Genomic DNA, 16912 nt, shown 5'->3' on the forward strand with positions numbered 1-16912 from the left:
GACCTGTGCAGACACAGTCAGGCTAGGGCCAGGCAGGAAGCGATAGTGGGGAGCAGGATCCAACAGGGCTGGGGATAACGGGGGTTTCCCGCCCCACCCACCCTGGGATTCCCTGTCTCTCCGCAGCCGGTGGAAGTGCTCCTGATTCCCTCTCGAGGCGGCGGTTGGTAAGGCTTCGTGCCTTTTGCCACCGCAAAGAGTTCGGCTCTGTCAGCCTCTGCCCTGTCTCAGGACCACGTTTCTTAGGGTAGGCAGGGAACAACTGTGGATGTACCTGTCCTGCGTGCGGGACAGCTCTTGGGACCCTAACGGTGCAGAGCGTCCCCGGCTGCAAGGTCTAGGGCTCTGAAGAAGCAGGCTTCAGAAGGGGGGAGGTTACAGTGATACACACAGAGGCTGAGGTAAAGGACTCAAGGACTAGAGAACACACAGTGAAAATCAGGGGTACAGCCTAGGATACAAGTCAGAGTACAGGCATCCCGGCCCTCACAGCGCTGCTGCCAACACCGTTTCCCTGAGAGCAGGTGCCGGCAGCAATCCTAACGCAAGACAAGGCCAGAAGTCCTGAGAGGTGCAGGCAGTAGCCCTAAGCTAGGGCCAGGCAGGAAGTGACAGTGGTGGGGCAGAGTCCACAGGGTTGAGGTTCACCGGGGATGTCCACCCTGCGTTCCTGTCCTGCTCTAACCGGGGATGCTCACAGCCCTAATGGAGGCCACGGTGGGTGGGCTCGGTGCCAGTAACGCCTCTAAGGCTTTGGCGCTGCGAGCGTCGGCCTCCGAGCTCAGCTGACGCACGCACGGGGCCCGAGGACCCGGTGCTGCTTAAGAGACGGTGAGTAGCAGAGCTGCTGGGTTTTGGCTGATGTGCAGCTAAGATTATGCTTTGGTATTTGATTTTCTTTATCGTAGCTGACTAGGAGACAGCAGCCCAGTGACGGGAGGAATTTTTCTGAGGGAGAGGCAGCCTTCTTTGGCACCCGGCGTGGATTCACCTCCCCAGACATTTGAGAGATAAGTGGAGGGCTTGGAGCCACAGAGGGGATGAAAGCGGGGTACCAGGGCAGGGGTCAGCGGGAGGGATTTTTTTGAGTCGGGTTTGGAGCTGGGGATGTCCCAGATGTGACCCATTAGGCTACGTGAAGGAAAAGTCTCATTTTTCATGTCAGTGCTGAGGTGTGCAGGGCAGAGCAGTCCTGGTGTGTGTTGTGTCACTTGTCTGTTGTGCACTCTGTCTGTTTGGTGTCTTGTCTTTTCCTTTAGTCCTTTCAGGGGCCTGTCAAAACCCCTGGCATCAGTCTTAGCATTTCTGATCTCTGTGCTCCTCAGCCAGGTGCCTTTGTCTCAGCTGCTCGGACACTCATCAGAATCCATCTCTCTTCACAAGCATCCAGTCCAATGCCTTTTCAGGTCTTGTTCTGAGCTGTACTGACAGCCGTGCACCGCCCTGATCCATTCCGGCGGGTTAGGTCTTGTGAGAATGCAAAGACAGGTGGAGGATTCTGACCGTAGGATTCTCGGGCATCCATCTCTGCGTCTCTTGGGATAAGTCATCCCGATGGCATCTTGTTCCTGCAGGGTTCTCTGAGCCTGGCCAGCTCACCTTCCATCTTACCTCGGTCATCTCATTCCGAGTTCTCTGGACCCTCAGGGTCATTCTTCTTGCCCAGCGTTTTCTGTCCCTGTTGCGTCCCCTCGTTTGTCCTGTGCTGTGTCACGGGTGTTGGTGTGTGTTTGGCCCGGAGCTGCTCTGCCTTGCTGCTCAGTCTGGGTGTAGGGGTACGAGGGTAATAGTGCCGGGGGCTTGAAATTTGTGATGTGGGGTGTGGTTAGACTGTAGAGGGTATTCCTAGATTGCCACAAGATGTGTGGAGCTGTCAAGGTATCCTGCAGCACTCTGACTTTTGTCCTGACTCTGTTTCAGATGCAGAGAGATGAAATCTGTGGCAGAGCCCCCCATCCTGGGTGAGGGGGCTCCCCTGAGAAGGTCAGTCCCTGTTTCTGTTTGCAGGGGAGGTGTAAATGATGGCTGTGTTACAGCTCTGTTCTTTGTCTTTATTTTTAGGTGGTGAAGCCGGATCTCAGCAGTCAAGCTGACGTGGGCGAGGTGAGCAGTGACGGGTGGACAGAAGCCGTTGCTATTGTTCAAGCCTCACTCGCTGGTGCAACTCTAAGCCTCCGTTCTTGTGCGTTTTAGGGAGTCCACTCGCAGGAGGCCGAGCTCCCCTCTCACCAACGGGACGACAGACCCGCGTCACCTCACCCGTGAGCCCTCCGGGAGCATTCCAGGAGTCTGTGATGGAGCCTTGATCTTCTCCTTGTGAAGGCCCCATCCAGGTAGGCTTGGATAACGGCCGAGGAGTTGAGGTGAGTCAGGGAGGAGAAGGAGGAGGAGGGAGGGTCCCCTCAAGTTCCAGCGCTGCCACGTCACCTTGTCTGCTCTTTACCCAGGCAGACCCTGCGACGCCGGCGTTGGCCTCTGAGCGCAGCTGAAGCGCGGGGCCGAGGACACAGGCAAGCTTAGGAGACGGTGAGTAGCAGAATTGTCGGGTTTTGGGTGATGGGCTGCTAAGATCACGCATTCATGTTTGGTTTTTTTTGTTGTAGCTGACTAAGAGACGACAGCCCGGCGACAGCAGGAATTTTCCTGAGGCAGAGGCGGCCTTCTTTGGACCTGGCAGGGATTTGCCTCCCTGGATGCCTGAGAGATAAGTGGAGGGCTGTGGCTCACAGAGGGGATGAAAGCAGGATGCCAGGGCAGGGATCACCGGGAGGGGTTTTTTAAGTCAGATTTGGAGTTGGGGGCACCAAGATGTGACCCCTTAGGCTACATGAAGGGAAAGTCTCATTTTTCATGTCAGTGCTGAGGTGTGCAGGGCAGAGCAGTCCTGGTGTGTGTTGTGTCACTTGTCTGTTGTGCACTCTGTCTGTTTGGTGTCTTGTCTTTTCCTTTAGTCCTTTCAGGGGCCTGTCCAAACCCCTGGCATCAGTCTTAGCATTTCTGATCTCTGTGCTCCTCAGCCGGGTGCCTTTGTCTCAGCTGCTCGGACACTCATCAGAATCCATCTCTCTTCACAAGCATCCAGTCCGATGCCTTTTCAGGTCTTGTTCTGAGCTGTACTGACAGCCGTGCACCGCCCTGATCCATTCCGGCGGGTTAGGTCTTGTGAGAATGCAAAGACAGGTGGAGGATTCTGACCGTAGGATTCTCGGGCATCCATCTCTGCGTCTCTTGGGATAAGTCATCCCGATGGCATCTTGTTCCTGCAGGGTTCTCTGAGCCTGGCCAGCTCACCTTCCGTCTCACCTCGGTCATCTCGTTCCGAGTTCTCTGGACCCTCAGGGTCATTCTTCTTGCCCAGAGTTTTCTGTCCCTGTTGTGTCCCCTCGTTTGTCCTGTGCTGTGTCACGGGTGTTGGTGTGTGTTTGGCCCGGAGCTGCTCTGCCTTGCTGCTCAGTCTGGGTGTAGGGGTACGAGGGTAATAGTGCCGGGGGCTTGAAATTTGTGATGTGGGGTGTGGTTAGACTGTAGAGGGTATTCCTAGATTGCCACAAGATGTGTGGAGCTGTCAAGGTATCCTGCAGCACTCTGACTGTTGTCCTGACTTTGTTTCAGATGCAGAGGGATGAAATCCGTGGCAGAGCCCCCCATCCTGGGTGAGGGGCTCCCCTGAGAAGATCGATCGCTATTCAAGGTGAGAGTCACACATTTCACATTTATTGGCACTCCAGTGCAGGCCACCTGCGTTTACAGCTTCAAACAGGTGAGTCCCTTGGTAACCCCCCTGGGCAGCAGCTGGAGCCTGCTCCGGGCTGGGCTGCGGGAGCAAACACTTGTGGCTGACACAGCTCCACACTGAGGGTACTTGGGAAAACACCTGCCTTGTCCTGGAATTTTTTTTTTTGAGCTTTTGACAAGGTTTTAATCATCACCTTGGTAAAAATAAATGGTAAGGACTGAAAACATGAGAGACTGGCAGGTTATACGCACGAAAGACAACTTTTTTTTTCTTAAATATTTGTGCAGCCTATATCTTAATTTTGAGACTCTTTTTTGGTCAACTTTATTGTAAAAACCCCTTATTTTCAAGTTAGCTGCTTCAATAATGAATTTGTTTTACAAATACCCGCTAATGTCCGAAGGTTAAAGCACTAACACCAACATCCCACCTCTTTTATTTTTGCAGCAAAATTTTATCTTTACTAAACTTGAAACTTGATGTTTTTGCAGGTAGTAAGTTAAAGAAGGTGTTTATCTGCCCATCACTGATAGTCAGGGTCATGAAGAAATTGCTCTAGTGTTCTAAAATAAATGCAGATTTTTAGGCCTCTCCCATTCTCTCTGACTAGCAACATGTGAATTGATTTTTGATCTCCTTTCTGTTGGTGTCTGTGGGTTTTAAGCTGCATGGAGAAGGTGTCTGTGGACATGGCACCCAGGGAATGGTGCTGGGAAGGGCAGGATGGAAAGGAGCTGCTCAGGAATCCAGAGCAGCAGTGGAGTGGGAGCTGGTGCTGCTGCCTCAGTCACACCCTCCTGGACAGTCTGTGCAGTGATAATATTCCTACTTTCCTTCCTGAACCTGGGGTTGGAGGAGAACACGAGTCTTGGCATTGATGGAAAGGGGAACTCGAGGGAAAAACTGCTGTTTGTGTCCTTAGAGAGCAGTGGGAAGAGCCTGGGAGAAATCCTGGCTGGCTGAGGGATCCTTGTGTCCCCTCGGGAATAAATCCCTGCGTCTCCTCAGCCCTGCTGGTTTGCAGTAGCGTTTGTACACCTTTCGCTGCAGCTGTGGTTCTTAATAACTGGAAGTCCAGGGATTCTGGGCGATTCCCATAAGTTCTCCTGTTTTGTAGGAGCTGCACGGTGAGGTCAGCATTCTGAGGGAGGCCCTGGCACAGCTGCCAAGGGCAAGGAACGTGGAGCATCCCGGGGCTTCTCCCGCCCGAGTTTCTCCCGGAGCGTGCTGCGTGTCGTGCCGGATGTTTAACCCGGGTTTGGGGTGTTCTCCTGCAGTCCCAGCTCTAACTGCTGCCCCCGAGCCCCGGCCTTGCTCTGTCCCAGCACTGAACCTGGCAGGTGGGTGTGCTTTTCCAGCCCTTGAATCCCACGGGCAATCCCAGATTCCCGGAGCTCCCCGAGGCACAGCCTGGCCTCCCTCCCTGGGAGCTGCATTTCAGTCTGCCTGGACCAAGGCCATCCTGTTTGAGACTTTATTCCTGTTGCTTTTCCTCTTGCAGGTAGTTGGCGAAAAGGAGAGAGCCAGTAGGAAGTGAAGCCACTGGAAGGCCTTATCCCAGTCCAAGGTTGGATGGGAGTAACTGGACCTGTTGAATTCCCACTTCCCTTTAAATCAGTGCAGAGGAAGCAGATTTTAAATCATCATTCCATGAACTTTCACCAACTTCATGACTCTTGCAAAAGTTTTCAATGTTAGAAATTCCTGAGCTTGTTTTCCAGGCAGGCTTGGATTTGGATGTTATTCCTTCCTTTTAATTGAAGGAATAACTCTGATTTTCTCTCTGATTTTAGTAAGGGAATATTTATTTATTCCAATTTTCCATCCTAATTGGAATTTTTGTACCTTGTAGAGCACATTTCTAAGGAAATTTACCCAATTAATGTTGGTAAATCAGCAATTGTCCAGCACCATCTCCACAAAATTCTGTGATTTCCCAAGAAAACTTTGAAGTATTTATTTGCCACGATTCGTCTCTTTGTAAAGTTCAATTTACTGCATTTTTAATTACATAAATGCCATTAAAACCTGAATCCAGGCCTAGCTGCTGTTCCTTGGACACAAGGGGCTGGTTCTTTCCTACCTTGGCGCATTTGGATGTTTGTCCAAAATGAGCTTCCCACTAAAATAGAATTTGTTTCCAAGCAGAAGTGGGAATTGTCTAGAAAACCTTCTGTTCTGGGGGGCACTGGGTTTGTTTCCCTTATTGCTGCATAATTGAGGAAAGCCATGGCGCTTTTTTAGGCAGTGGCAGGAGGTGAGAGCTGCGTTTATTTAATTTTGTATTTTATTTTTTGTTATTTTTGTATTTTTGTGCTCTTTTGTTGTGGTTTTTCATGTTGCGTTTTGTGGTTTTTCAAAGACTTTTTCTTCAGTTTTTTAATTTTTATTTTTTTTCTTTAGCTATTTATTTACTTGTTAAAACTACTTTTCGTTTTTTATTTTAATTTTTTGTTTAAATTTTTTTTCCACTTTTTTGTTACTTTGAAATTTTTTTCTTTTGGTATTTTAATTTTATTTATTATTTTCTATAGTTTTGGTTTATTTTTTCATGTTTTCTTTGTTCCTTTTTTTTTTTCCCCCATACTCTTTCTTCCCCCGGGCGCCTGGGGGTTTGGCTGTTGGCAAGAAAGATGAGAAATGACCTCGGTGCCCGCTGGACGTCGGGATGTCATAGACAGCGCAGTTGGCAAAAGCTCTGTATTTTCTGCTCCATAAAACTCCTGAAGGGAGAAAGCTGTGACCACCGTGGTGCCCTTTTTTCCTTCCCAGCCCCGACCAGGTCTCCTCCTACCCGTGCACAGTGTTACCAGCAGCAGCCTGCTGTCCAGGCTGTCGAGGCGTATTTCAGAGGGAGCAATAAAAACAAAGTAGACGTTTTATTTTGTAACTCTCCGACCCTGCTTGTTTATTAGCAAAGAAATCCAAAACAAAGCGAACAAAAAAAGAAAACCCCCAAAATAAAATCCCCCGCAACCCACCAAAAAAACCCCATACAGATAGAGAAAATATGCCCATATTATCTAAATAAAGATTAAAACTTTACCCCTTAGAAAACCAGGCTCATTTAATTCAAATTAATTGTGTTTCTGATGTGTTAGGTTCATGAATTCATCTAGTGTAAAATATCGTTTAAAATATAAACAAACGAATTAAAAAAATAATGAAAAAGAAAAATAACAAAAAGTATAGGATATGAAAAATAATATCAATAAAAAATACACAATATATTATTACTTACTACACGTTTTATAAATATATTTAATATACATAATATAAACATCTATAATGTACATAATCATATTTAAATGAAATGTATTATTATTTATAACATTACATAATAAATAAATTATTTTATATATAACTTTCTATATTTAATATCTATAATAAATATAATAGTATAATAAACATAATACATGATGTATAATGTACATAATATAAAAGATGAATTGTAATGATGAATGTAAATATCAGAATCACAAAGATAAAAAATATTGAAATAGAGCCTGAACGAAAGGCTGTTTTGTTTCGGTCTGGTTGCTGGCAGGGCTCTCGCAGGTGTGCTCGGGGGTCTTTTGGGCCATTTATTCCGGAGGCTGTTCGCCAGGGCATTCCTGGGCACGTTCGTTTATGGCTCCGCTCCGCGCCGCCGCGCGGCAGTGCTGCCACCCTGTGGGCAGAGAGCGGTAGTGCAGCTGTCCCCCTCCGCCCGTCCCGCCTGATCTGTGCGGCAATGCTGCCACCGCGTGGGCAAACAGCGGTAGTGCAGCTGTCCCCCGTGCCCGTCCCTCATGATCTGTGCGGCAATGCTTCCACCGTGTGGGCAAACAGCGGTAGTGCAGCTGTCCCCCCCCGCCCGTCCCGCCTGATCTGTGCGGCAATGCTGCCACCCTGTGGGCATACAGCGGTAGTGCAGCTGTCCCCCCCCCCCGCCCGTCCCGCCTGATCTGTGTGGCAATGCTGCCACCCTGTGGGCAAAGAGCGGTAGTGCAGCTGTCCCCCGTGCCCGTCCCCGACGCGCGTGGAAGCCCCGCACTGTGAGCTCGGGGGCGGCACTGCCGCCCGCCCGCCCGCAGCTCGGGGCCGAAAGGGAGGGAAAAAGGCAAGGAGCCCGGGCGCGTGGCAGCCGGCTGCCTGCGCGCGCCACCCGGACCCCGGAGCCGTCCGGGCGCGATTTTCCGCGGCGTTTGCGGGTGTGCGGACACGGGATGGGGGCGCAGCGGCGCCGCGGGCTGCAGTCCATTCAGTCAGGCGCTTGTGGGAGGAGCCGAGGGGGCATTTTAGTGGGTTCCACTACCAAGATGGCGGCGAGACGCGAGGCGCCCGACCTTCCAAAAAGGGCGGCCAAAAGGGCGCGAAAAAATAAGGACCCTATAGGCGTTTACCCAGACGCCTGCACAAAACCCCGACTACGGCGCCGCCCGGGCGCAATTTTCCGCGGCGTTTCCAGGTGTAGGGACACCGGTCGTGTGCTCAGCCGCGCCGCGCTTGCGTTCGGATTCGCGGATTTAGTCAGGCGTCTGTGTAAACACCTGGCGGAGGCCTATGCCGAGCCGCAAAGAACATGGCGGCCGGGACGGAAGTGGCCTCAGACGCAACCAAGATGGCGGCAAGGAAGGGCGGAAGGCTCGTGGGGCTCGTCGCGGCCGAAAATCGCCGAGTGCAGCTCACACCCTGCAATGGCAAAAGCTGTTTTATTAAAACTCAGCCGAGAATTTTCCTCTTATTTCCAGGTCACAGGATATACTGAGGCTGAGAGGGATCCTAAAATCTGACTCTCAAGCGGACGGACCGTTTGAGAATCGAACTCAGCACCTTGGCATTACCCGGACTCTGCTCCAAGCAGCTGAACCAATCTCTGCATTATGGGGATGGACCTCCATAGGATGGCAACGCTTGGCCCCACTAAGGTAAGTGCAGTGCCGCCTTCTCTGCCAAAGCTGCTTCACACACCAGCCCCTGGAATGGCTCGAGGGCAGAACTGGCTGGCAGCTCACGACAGCACAAAGCTCTTCCCGTGACGCTGATTTCCTGTCCTTTCCAGGATTTACCCAACAGCTGCCGTAAAAGTACTCACACAAAGTCTCTTTCCGGGCGGGAAAGGAGCAGGACAAGTCCTGAGGCTTCCCTTCTTCCACGGCCAAAGCTCTGCAGAGAGGCAGGGCCGGTCCCACCCGCACAGGGGCGTTTCCTGCAGGTGAGTGTTGCCGGGCCAAAATGATGGCAGCTGCTGAGGCCGGGGCTGCTTTTCTGGCCGGAGGCCTCGGTGCCCCCCCGTGCCGCCTGCAGTGTCCCTCGGGGTTTCCTGCAGGTGTCCCGGGTGCCCGGAGGCGCAGGGAGGAAGGAGGCCGGCAGCCCCAGCGGGGCCAGCAGCCCTGGGATGATGTGCAGGGAGGAGCTGTGCCTGCGGGGCCCCGCCCGTGGCAGCGGCGGCCAAACGCAGGGCCCGGGGCCGGGCTCGGGGCTGGCACGGACACGGCCCCGGGGCTGCCGCGGCTCCTCGGCCAGGGGCTGCTCCCGCCGGGCACGGGGAGATGCTGCAGCCCGGACAGAGGCACCCACAGCCCAAGAGCTCCCCGGGGAACAGCTGGCATTGCCTGGGAACGGCGGCTCGGGCTGTCTGCAGAGGGGCTCAGACAGCAATTCCCACCTCCCGGAGCTCCCACACAGTTGCCAGGGATGTCCTGGCCACCCCAAATCCCCTCCCTTTCAGCCTGAGGACATCACCCGTCGGCAGCATTAAAGCCAAGGCGCTCCTCCCTCACAGAAATTAAATCCGGAGCAACGGCCCTCGGAGATGCCTCAAAATCAAAGGTTTGAGTGGGATGGAGTTTCGTTTGGATGAAGTCTGGACTTTTCCAGGGAGCCGGCCGGAGTGCAGAAGCGATGGAAAGCTTTTGCAGGTGGGTCCCACTGGAGGCGTGCTGAAGGCAGGGATGGGCGTCCCTTGCCTGAGGGAAAGGCACTTGCAGAGGCCACTGCTGGGGCTCGGAAAGGAGCTGAGCTCCTGCAGGGAGCTGTGTCCTCCCGAGGGCACAGGGGCTGCCTCAGCACAGGCCGGCCAGTGCCTTCTCCTGCTCTGAAACATCACCTGGAGCCCGAGCTCAGGGGGGTGGCTGAATTCCAGGGAAATCTGACAGGTGACCCCCAGGGGGTGAGGGTTATAATTAACCAAATCTATGGAATAGAAACCTATCCTGTCCCCATCCTGCTGAGCTTCCTTGGAAGCTCTGCTGGTTCCTGACACGTCTGGCATTCAAGCAGCAGCTCTGCGTGGGAATATCCGTGCTCCGTGAGGCACTGTGAGGTTATTGCAGCGGGAACTGAGCAGGGAATTCGGGGCCGTGGGTATAATTCATCTAAACTAGCAAAGGTGACAGTGAACCCCAAATCTGGGCACCACACAGAGAACAATCTTTGTGCTGCCCTGTCAGCTCAAGCCCCTGGGCTGGGAAGTTTTGGGAGTCAAACATATGGAATGATAGAAGTCACAGCAACTGGTGTCACCCCGAGGGACAGTCCAAGTCCCAGACAATTCCTCTGCAATCCCCTCGGGGGGAAAACACCCTCTGTCTGCCAGGAGCCCTGACTCTGTTTCTTCTATCAGCTGCGTTGGGCTTTAAGAACTTGAAATAACTTCGAAGCCAAAGAAATCACCTTTTCCTACTGGTTTGATTGTTGTGTTTGTTTTTTGTTTTTTTTTTTTTTTTTTCTTTCAGATGCTGGACTTGCTTCTGTGGATGTGTGCTGAGCTCTGGCTGCAGGGGACTGTCAGGCCTGAATGGCTGTGAGTCTGTGTTCTTCTCGCTGGGGAAGCGGAAATAATTATTAATTAGACTGCAGAAATGTTTTCAGAAACCTTTCCCCTTTCCTGCCCTTTGCTGGTGGATCTTCTCTTTCTGCCTTTGACTTTACAAAGCTGTTCCCTGATGTCATTTCCCCTGCCTGAATTCCTTGCAGCTCCTAGCTGGGAAAAACTGGGATGATGTCCTGGGGATGTTCTTAGGGGAGGACAGAGGTGAGATTTTTGCCTGTATTTTTCTAATATTTTCTAAAATTTCAGGGAGCTGCTGCTGCTGCTGCTCCTGCTCCTGCTGCTGCTGCACAAGTGGAGCCTTGTCAGCGAAGACCTGCATCTGCAGGAGGCCCCGCAGGCCCTGGCTGGGAAGTGCCAAAACAAAGGAGTGATCAGTAAGTGCTGAACTGCTTCCAGGAGGGCGTATTTTGTTGCAGCCGTTACAGACCAACAGTCCAAGTGAGGCCAACTGCTCTGGAAACAGTACTAATGCCTTCTGCCAGCCTGATGGAGCTTGGGGGGAGGAGGAAAGGAAATGGCAAGGCATTTTTCAGGTCTTCCTTGGGGTGAATTCTAAGCTTAGCACAATTGGGAAGCTTTGAGGAAACACAGTTTAAAAAGGGGAAGAGCTGTAAAATGGAACTTAGTTGCCAATCTCATGTCAGGTTCTGAAAAATGGTCTTCTTGAATCAAATCTCAGAAGAAATAAGCGGTGCCTGGAGGCTCTGTGCTCGAAGGTTTGAATGATTCTGAGTGTGGATGGGGATCTGAAAGTCACGTGTAAGTAAAACCAAAAAACACATCAAGCAAGCAAAACTGCAATAGTTGACTTTTCTTGTTGTCATCGTTTTGGAAGAAAGGAAAAATATGGGGCGAGAGGTGAGAGCAGGATCTGCAAAATCTCGGAGTTCTCCACGTCTCCCTGAGGCTGAAGCCGTGTTTGCTGTCAACGATGGCAGAGTGGAAGATGCTAAAGACTGAAAACTTGGGGTTTTCCCCCTGAATCCCAAGGCTCTGTCAGCAGCTGTGCCCTGTCTATCTCTTCAAGGAGTTTCCGGGTTTAGGAAGGCTTTTCCATTCTTCCGCATTTCTCTAGAACTCCACTCCAAAAGAACGGTGCTGTGTCCGTGTGGTGTTGGTGACTCTGTGTGAGTTGTTGTATTAAAGCCAATCGTTGGTAAGGGTTCTGAGCCTGCCTTGGAGAGCCCTTGGAGGTGGCAGCTCTTCTTTAATTTCCCTTGGTTCCTTTCATGCCTTTCAGTGATTTCTGCGAGGTGCACTGCAGTCTGCCTGAAGCCAGCACATCCTGTCCGTGTTTGAACTTGACTCCTGTTGTTTTTCCTCTTGCAGGTAGTTGGCAAAAAGAGGAGAGAGCCAGTAGGAAGTGAAGCCCCTGGAAGGCCTCATCCCAGTCCAAGGTTCCCACTTTTCTCTCTGACTCCTGGGTAATTACCTGGCCAGAACTGGACACAGACTGTCCCTTTGATTTCCTGCCTTTTCCAAGAAATCCTTGCTGTCAGCCGGAGTGTGTTCCTGGTCTCCTCCTCCTCGTCCTCCTCCTCCTCCTCCTCCTCCTCCTCCTCTTTTTGCCAAGGTGAATTTTGGTTATTGCAGGAATTGTGGCTCTTTTGTTCCACTGAAACTTGCCAACTCTGCTGAGGGTTTCCGGTGTCAAATCCAAGTGCGATTGGAGTTTCTTTGCATTGTTACTCCCACAAAATAGAGGGATTATTCGGTCCATTCCTATGGGATAGGAGTGGCTTGACCTTTTAAATTCTCCCTTCCCTTGAAAATCAGAGCAGAGGCAGCAGATTTGAAATCGTCGTTCCACGAACCCCAGCGGTTTCCTGGCTGTCGGGAAAGTTTTCCACGTTAGAAATTGCTGAGCTTGTCTCTCAGGCAAGCTGGGATGTCGGTGTTATTCCTTCCTTTTATTTGATGGTTTTCCTCTCTCTGATTTTAGGAAGGGAACGTTTCTAGCCAGTGCCAATTTTCCATCCGAACTGGAAGTTTTGGACGTGGTGGGGCACATTTCCAAGGAAAGGGACCCAATTCACGTTAGTAAATGAGGAATTGTTCAGCACCGTGTCCACAGAGTTTTGGGAATTCCCAGGAAAACTTGCCAAGTGTTTGTTTAATTGCCGGGATTCATCTCTCTGTCAAGTTCAATTTGCTGCGTTTTCAGTTCCATGAATGCCATTAAAAGCTGAATGCCGGCCTGATTGCTGTTCCTTGGACACACGGGGCTGGTTCTTTCCTGCCTTGCCGAGGGCAGAGCTGCTTTTGTTGAATTTTGGGGTGGGCTTAGGGGAAGCGAACGGAAAAACCCCACCAAATAAAGCCCCCACGACCCCCCGGCCCCCGCAGCAGACATACAGCAGACAGGGAGAAAGAGAAAATCCGCCAATGGGATTGGAATGGAGATGGGAATTGGACCCCTTAGGAAACCAGGCTCCTTGAATTCTAATGACCTGTGTTTGTGATGTGTTAGGGGAAGGAATTCGTCTGGTTTGAACCATCATTTCAAATGTGACCAAATAAACACGGATTGAAGAAAACGACAGGATTTGGGGGGCATTTTTCTGGATTATAGGGGAATTTCTTTGGGGATTTTTGGGGGGAGTTTGTGGGAGTGTGGAGGTATGTTTGTGGATTTTTGGAGGCTTTTTCGGGGAGATGTTGGGGGGGTTTTGCGGGATTTTTGGGCGGATATTTGGGGGATTTTTTGGAGCATTTTTGGGGGGATTTTGGGGGATGTTTAGGGAATTTTGGGGGCATTTTGATGGCACTTTTGGGGGGGATCTTTATGGATTTTAGGGGGATTATTCGGGGGGTTTTTGGGGTGATTTTGTGGGGTTCTGGAGGTACAATTGTGGAATTATGGGTGGATTTTTCGGGGAGATTTTTGTGGAATTTTGGGGGGATTTTGGGAGATTTTGGGGAATTTTGGGCGGATTTTAGAGGCGTTTTTGGGGAGATTTTTTGGGGGATTTTTAGGAGGATTTTTGGAGGATATTTGGGGGATTTTTGGGGGGATTTTGCGATATTTTTTGTGGAGTTTTTGATTATTTTGGGGGGATTTTTTGGAGGATATTTGGGGAATTTTGCAGGAAGTTTTGGGAGTATTTTTGGGAGGATATTTTGGGGGATTTTTGGAGGGATTTTTTTGGATTTTGGGGGAATTTTGGGAAGCATTTTTGGGGCGATTTTGCAGGAATTTTTGGGGGATTTTTGGAGGACATTTGGGGGATTTTGCAGGAATTTTTGGGAGAATTTTTGGAGGACATTTGGGGGATTTTGCAGGAATTTTTGGGGGATTTTGGGGGATGTTTGAAAGAATTTTGGGGGGCATTTTGGCGGGATTTTGGAGGGGAATTTTATGGACTTTCGGGGGAGTTTTTCGGGGATTTTGGGGGGATTTTGGGGGGGATTTGGGGGATTGTGGAGGTACATTTGTTGATTTTGGGTGGACTTTTCGGGGAGATTTTTTGGGGATTTTGGGGGCATTTTTGCAGAATATTTGGGGGATTTGGGGAGATTTTGGGGGGGATTTTGGTGGCATTTTTGGGGGATTTTTAGGAGGATGTTTGGAGGATATTTGGGGAAATTTGCAGGAATTTTTGGGGGGCATTTTGGGGGAGTTTTGGGAATTTGGGGGGAATGTTGGGAGGATTTGGAGGGATTTTTGGGAGGATTTTTTCGGGAATTTTGGGAGGATTCTTAGAGGTGTTTTGGGGGAATTTTGGGGAATTTGGGGGGAGATTTTTAGGGGGATTTTCAGGAATTTTTTGGAAGGATTTTTGGGGGGTTTTGATTGGATTTTTGGGGCGAATTTGAGGATATTTTTGGCGGTTCCGGGGGGGTGTTTTTCGGGGATTTTCCCGTGGATTTTGGGGAGGATTTTGGGGGGATTTTTGGGGGATTCAGGGGGAATTTTGGGTGGGATTTTTTTTTATTTTTGGAGGATATTTTGCGGCATGTTTGGGGAATTTTGGGGGGGATTTTTTTGGGATGTTTGAGGGGATTTTTGGGAGGATATTTTCGGGGATTTTTGGAGGGATTTTTTTTGGATTTTGGGGGGAATTTTTGGGAGCATTTTTGGGGTGTTTTTAGGGGTTTTTTGGAAGGATTTTTTGTGGATATTTGGGGAATTTTGCAGGAATTTTTGGGAGGATTTTTGAGGAGGTTTTTGTGGGGATTTCCTGGATTTTGGGGTGGATTTCTGGGAGGAAATTTTGGGGAATTTTGGGGGAGTTTTTGGGGAATTTTTGAGAGGATTTTTGGGGCGATTTTGCGGGATATTTTTGGGGATTTTTGGGAGGATTTTTGGGCGGATATTTGGGGGATTTTTTGGAGCATTTTTGGGGGGATTTTGGGGGATGTTTAGGGAATTTTGGGGGCATTTTGGTGGCACTTTTGGGGGGGATCTTTATGGATTTTAGGGGGATTATTCGGGGGGTTTTTGGGGTGATTTTGTGGGGTTGTGGAGGTACAATTGTGGAATTTTGGGTGGATTTTTCGGGGAGATTTTTGTGGAATTTTGGGGGGATTTTGGGAGATTTTGGGGAATTTTGGGCGGATTTTAGAGGCGTTTTTGGGGAGATTTTTTGGGGGATTTTTAGGAGGATTTTTGGAGGATATTTGGGGGATTTTTGGGGGGATTTTGCGATATTTTTTGTGGAGTTTTTGATTATTTTGGGGGGATTTTTTGGAGGATATTTGGGGAATTTTGCAGGAAGTTTTGGGAGTATTTTTGGGAGGATATTTTGGGGGATTTTTGGAGGGATTTTTTTGGATTTTGGGGGAATTTTGGGAAGCATTTTTGGGGCGATTTTGCAGGAATTTTTGGGGGATTTTTGGAGGACATTTGGGGGATTTTGCAGGAATTTTTGGCGAGAATTTTTGGAGGACATTTGGGGGATTTTGCAGGAATTTTTGGGGGATTTTGGGGGATGTTTGAAAGAATTTTGGGGGGCATTTTGGCGGGATTTTGGGGGGGAATTTTACGGACTTTCGGGGGAGTTTTTCGGGGATTTTGGGGGGGATTTTGGGGGGGATTTGGGGGATTGTGGAGGTACATTTGTTGATTTTGGGTGGACTTTTCGGGGAGATTTTTTGGGGATTTTGGGGGCATTTTTGCAGAATATTTGGGGGATTTGGGGAGATTTTGGGGGGATTTTGATGGCATTTTTGGGGGGATTTTTAGGAGGATGTTTGGAGGATATTTGGGGAAATTTGCAGGAATTTTTGGGGGCATTTTGGGGGAGTTTTGGGGAATTTGGGGGGAATGTTGGGGGGATTTGGAGGGATTTTTGGGAGGATTTTTTCGGGAATTTTGGGAGGATTCTTAGAGGTGTTTTGGGGGAATTTTGGGGAATTTGGGGGGAGATTTTTAGGGGGATTTTCAGGAATTTTTTGGAAGGATTTTTGGGGGTTTTGATTGGATTTTTGGGGCGAATTTGAGGATATTTTTGGCGGTTCCGGGGGGGTGTTTTTCGGGGATTTTCCCGTGGATTTTGGGGCGGATTTTGGGGGGATTTTTGGGGGATTCAGGGGGAATTTTGGGTGGGATTTTTTTTTATTTTTGGAGGATATTTTGCGGCATGTTTGGGGAATTTGGGGGGGGATTTTTTGGGATTTTGGAGGGGATTTTTGGGAGGATATTTTCGGGGATTTTTGGAGGGATTTTTTTTGGATTTGGGGGGAATTTTTGGAGCATTTTTGGGGTGTTTTTAGGGGTTTTTTGGAAGGATTTTTTGTGGATATTTGGGGAATTTTGCAGGAATTTTTGGGAGGATTTTTGAGGAGGTTTTTGTGGGATTTCCTGGATTTTGGGGTGGATTTCTGGGAGGAAATTTTGGGGAATTTCGGGGGGGTTTTTGGGGAATTTTTGAGAGGATTTTTGGGGCGATTTTGCGGGATATTTTTGGGGATTTTTGGGAGGATTTTGGGCGGATATTTGGGGGATTTTTTGGAGCATTTTTGGGGGGATTTTGGGGGATGTTTAGGGAATTTTGGGGGCATTTTGGTGGCACTTTTGGGGGGGATCTTTATGGATTTTAGGGGGATTATTCGGGGGGTTTTTGGGGTGATTTTGTGGGGTTCTGGAGGTACAATTGTGGAATTTTGGGTGGATTTTTCGGGGAGATTTTTGTGGAATTTTGGGGGGATTTTGGGAGATTTTGGGGAATTTTGGGCGGATTTTAGAGGCGTTTTTGGGGAGATTTTTTGGGGGATTTTTAGGAGGATTTTTGGAGGATATTTGGGGGATTTTTGGGGGGATTTTGCGATATTTTTTGTGGAGTTTTTGATTATTTTGGGGGGATTTTTTGGAGGATATTTGGGGAATTTTGCAGGAAGTTTTGGGAGTATTTTTGGGA

The 16912-nt window shown here is 49.7% G+C and overlaps 2 long non-coding RNA genes across 2 annotated transcripts; both read left to right on the plus strand.

Moving 5' to 3' along the window:
• Window positions 1-3590: 3590 nt before the first annotated feature.
• Window positions 3591-5405, plus strand: LOC136286162 (uncharacterized). The gene is made up of 3 exons (XR_010719799.1): window positions 3591-3691; window positions 4854-5076; window positions 5238-5405. It is a non-coding gene; the product is annotated as an uncharacterized lncRNA (long non-coding RNA).
• A 5406-nt stretch (window positions 5406-10811) lies between these two features.
• Window positions 10812-13097, plus strand: LOC136286163 (uncharacterized). Its single transcript, XR_010719800.1, has 3 exons — window positions 10812-10927; window positions 11198-11977; window positions 12496-13097. It is a non-coding gene; the product is annotated as an uncharacterized lncRNA (long non-coding RNA).
• Window positions 13098-16912: the final 3815 nt, after the last annotated feature.

This window comes from Chamaea fasciata, unplaced genomic scaffold (genome assembly GCF_029207755.1).
Source record: "Chamaea fasciata isolate MVZ Bird 193981 ecotype frontalis unplaced genomic scaffold, bChaFas1.0.hap1 SCAF_2, whole genome shotgun sequence".
NCBI classification, from domain to species: domain Eukaryota; kingdom Metazoa; phylum Chordata; class Aves; order Passeriformes; family Sylviidae; genus Chamaea; species Chamaea fasciata.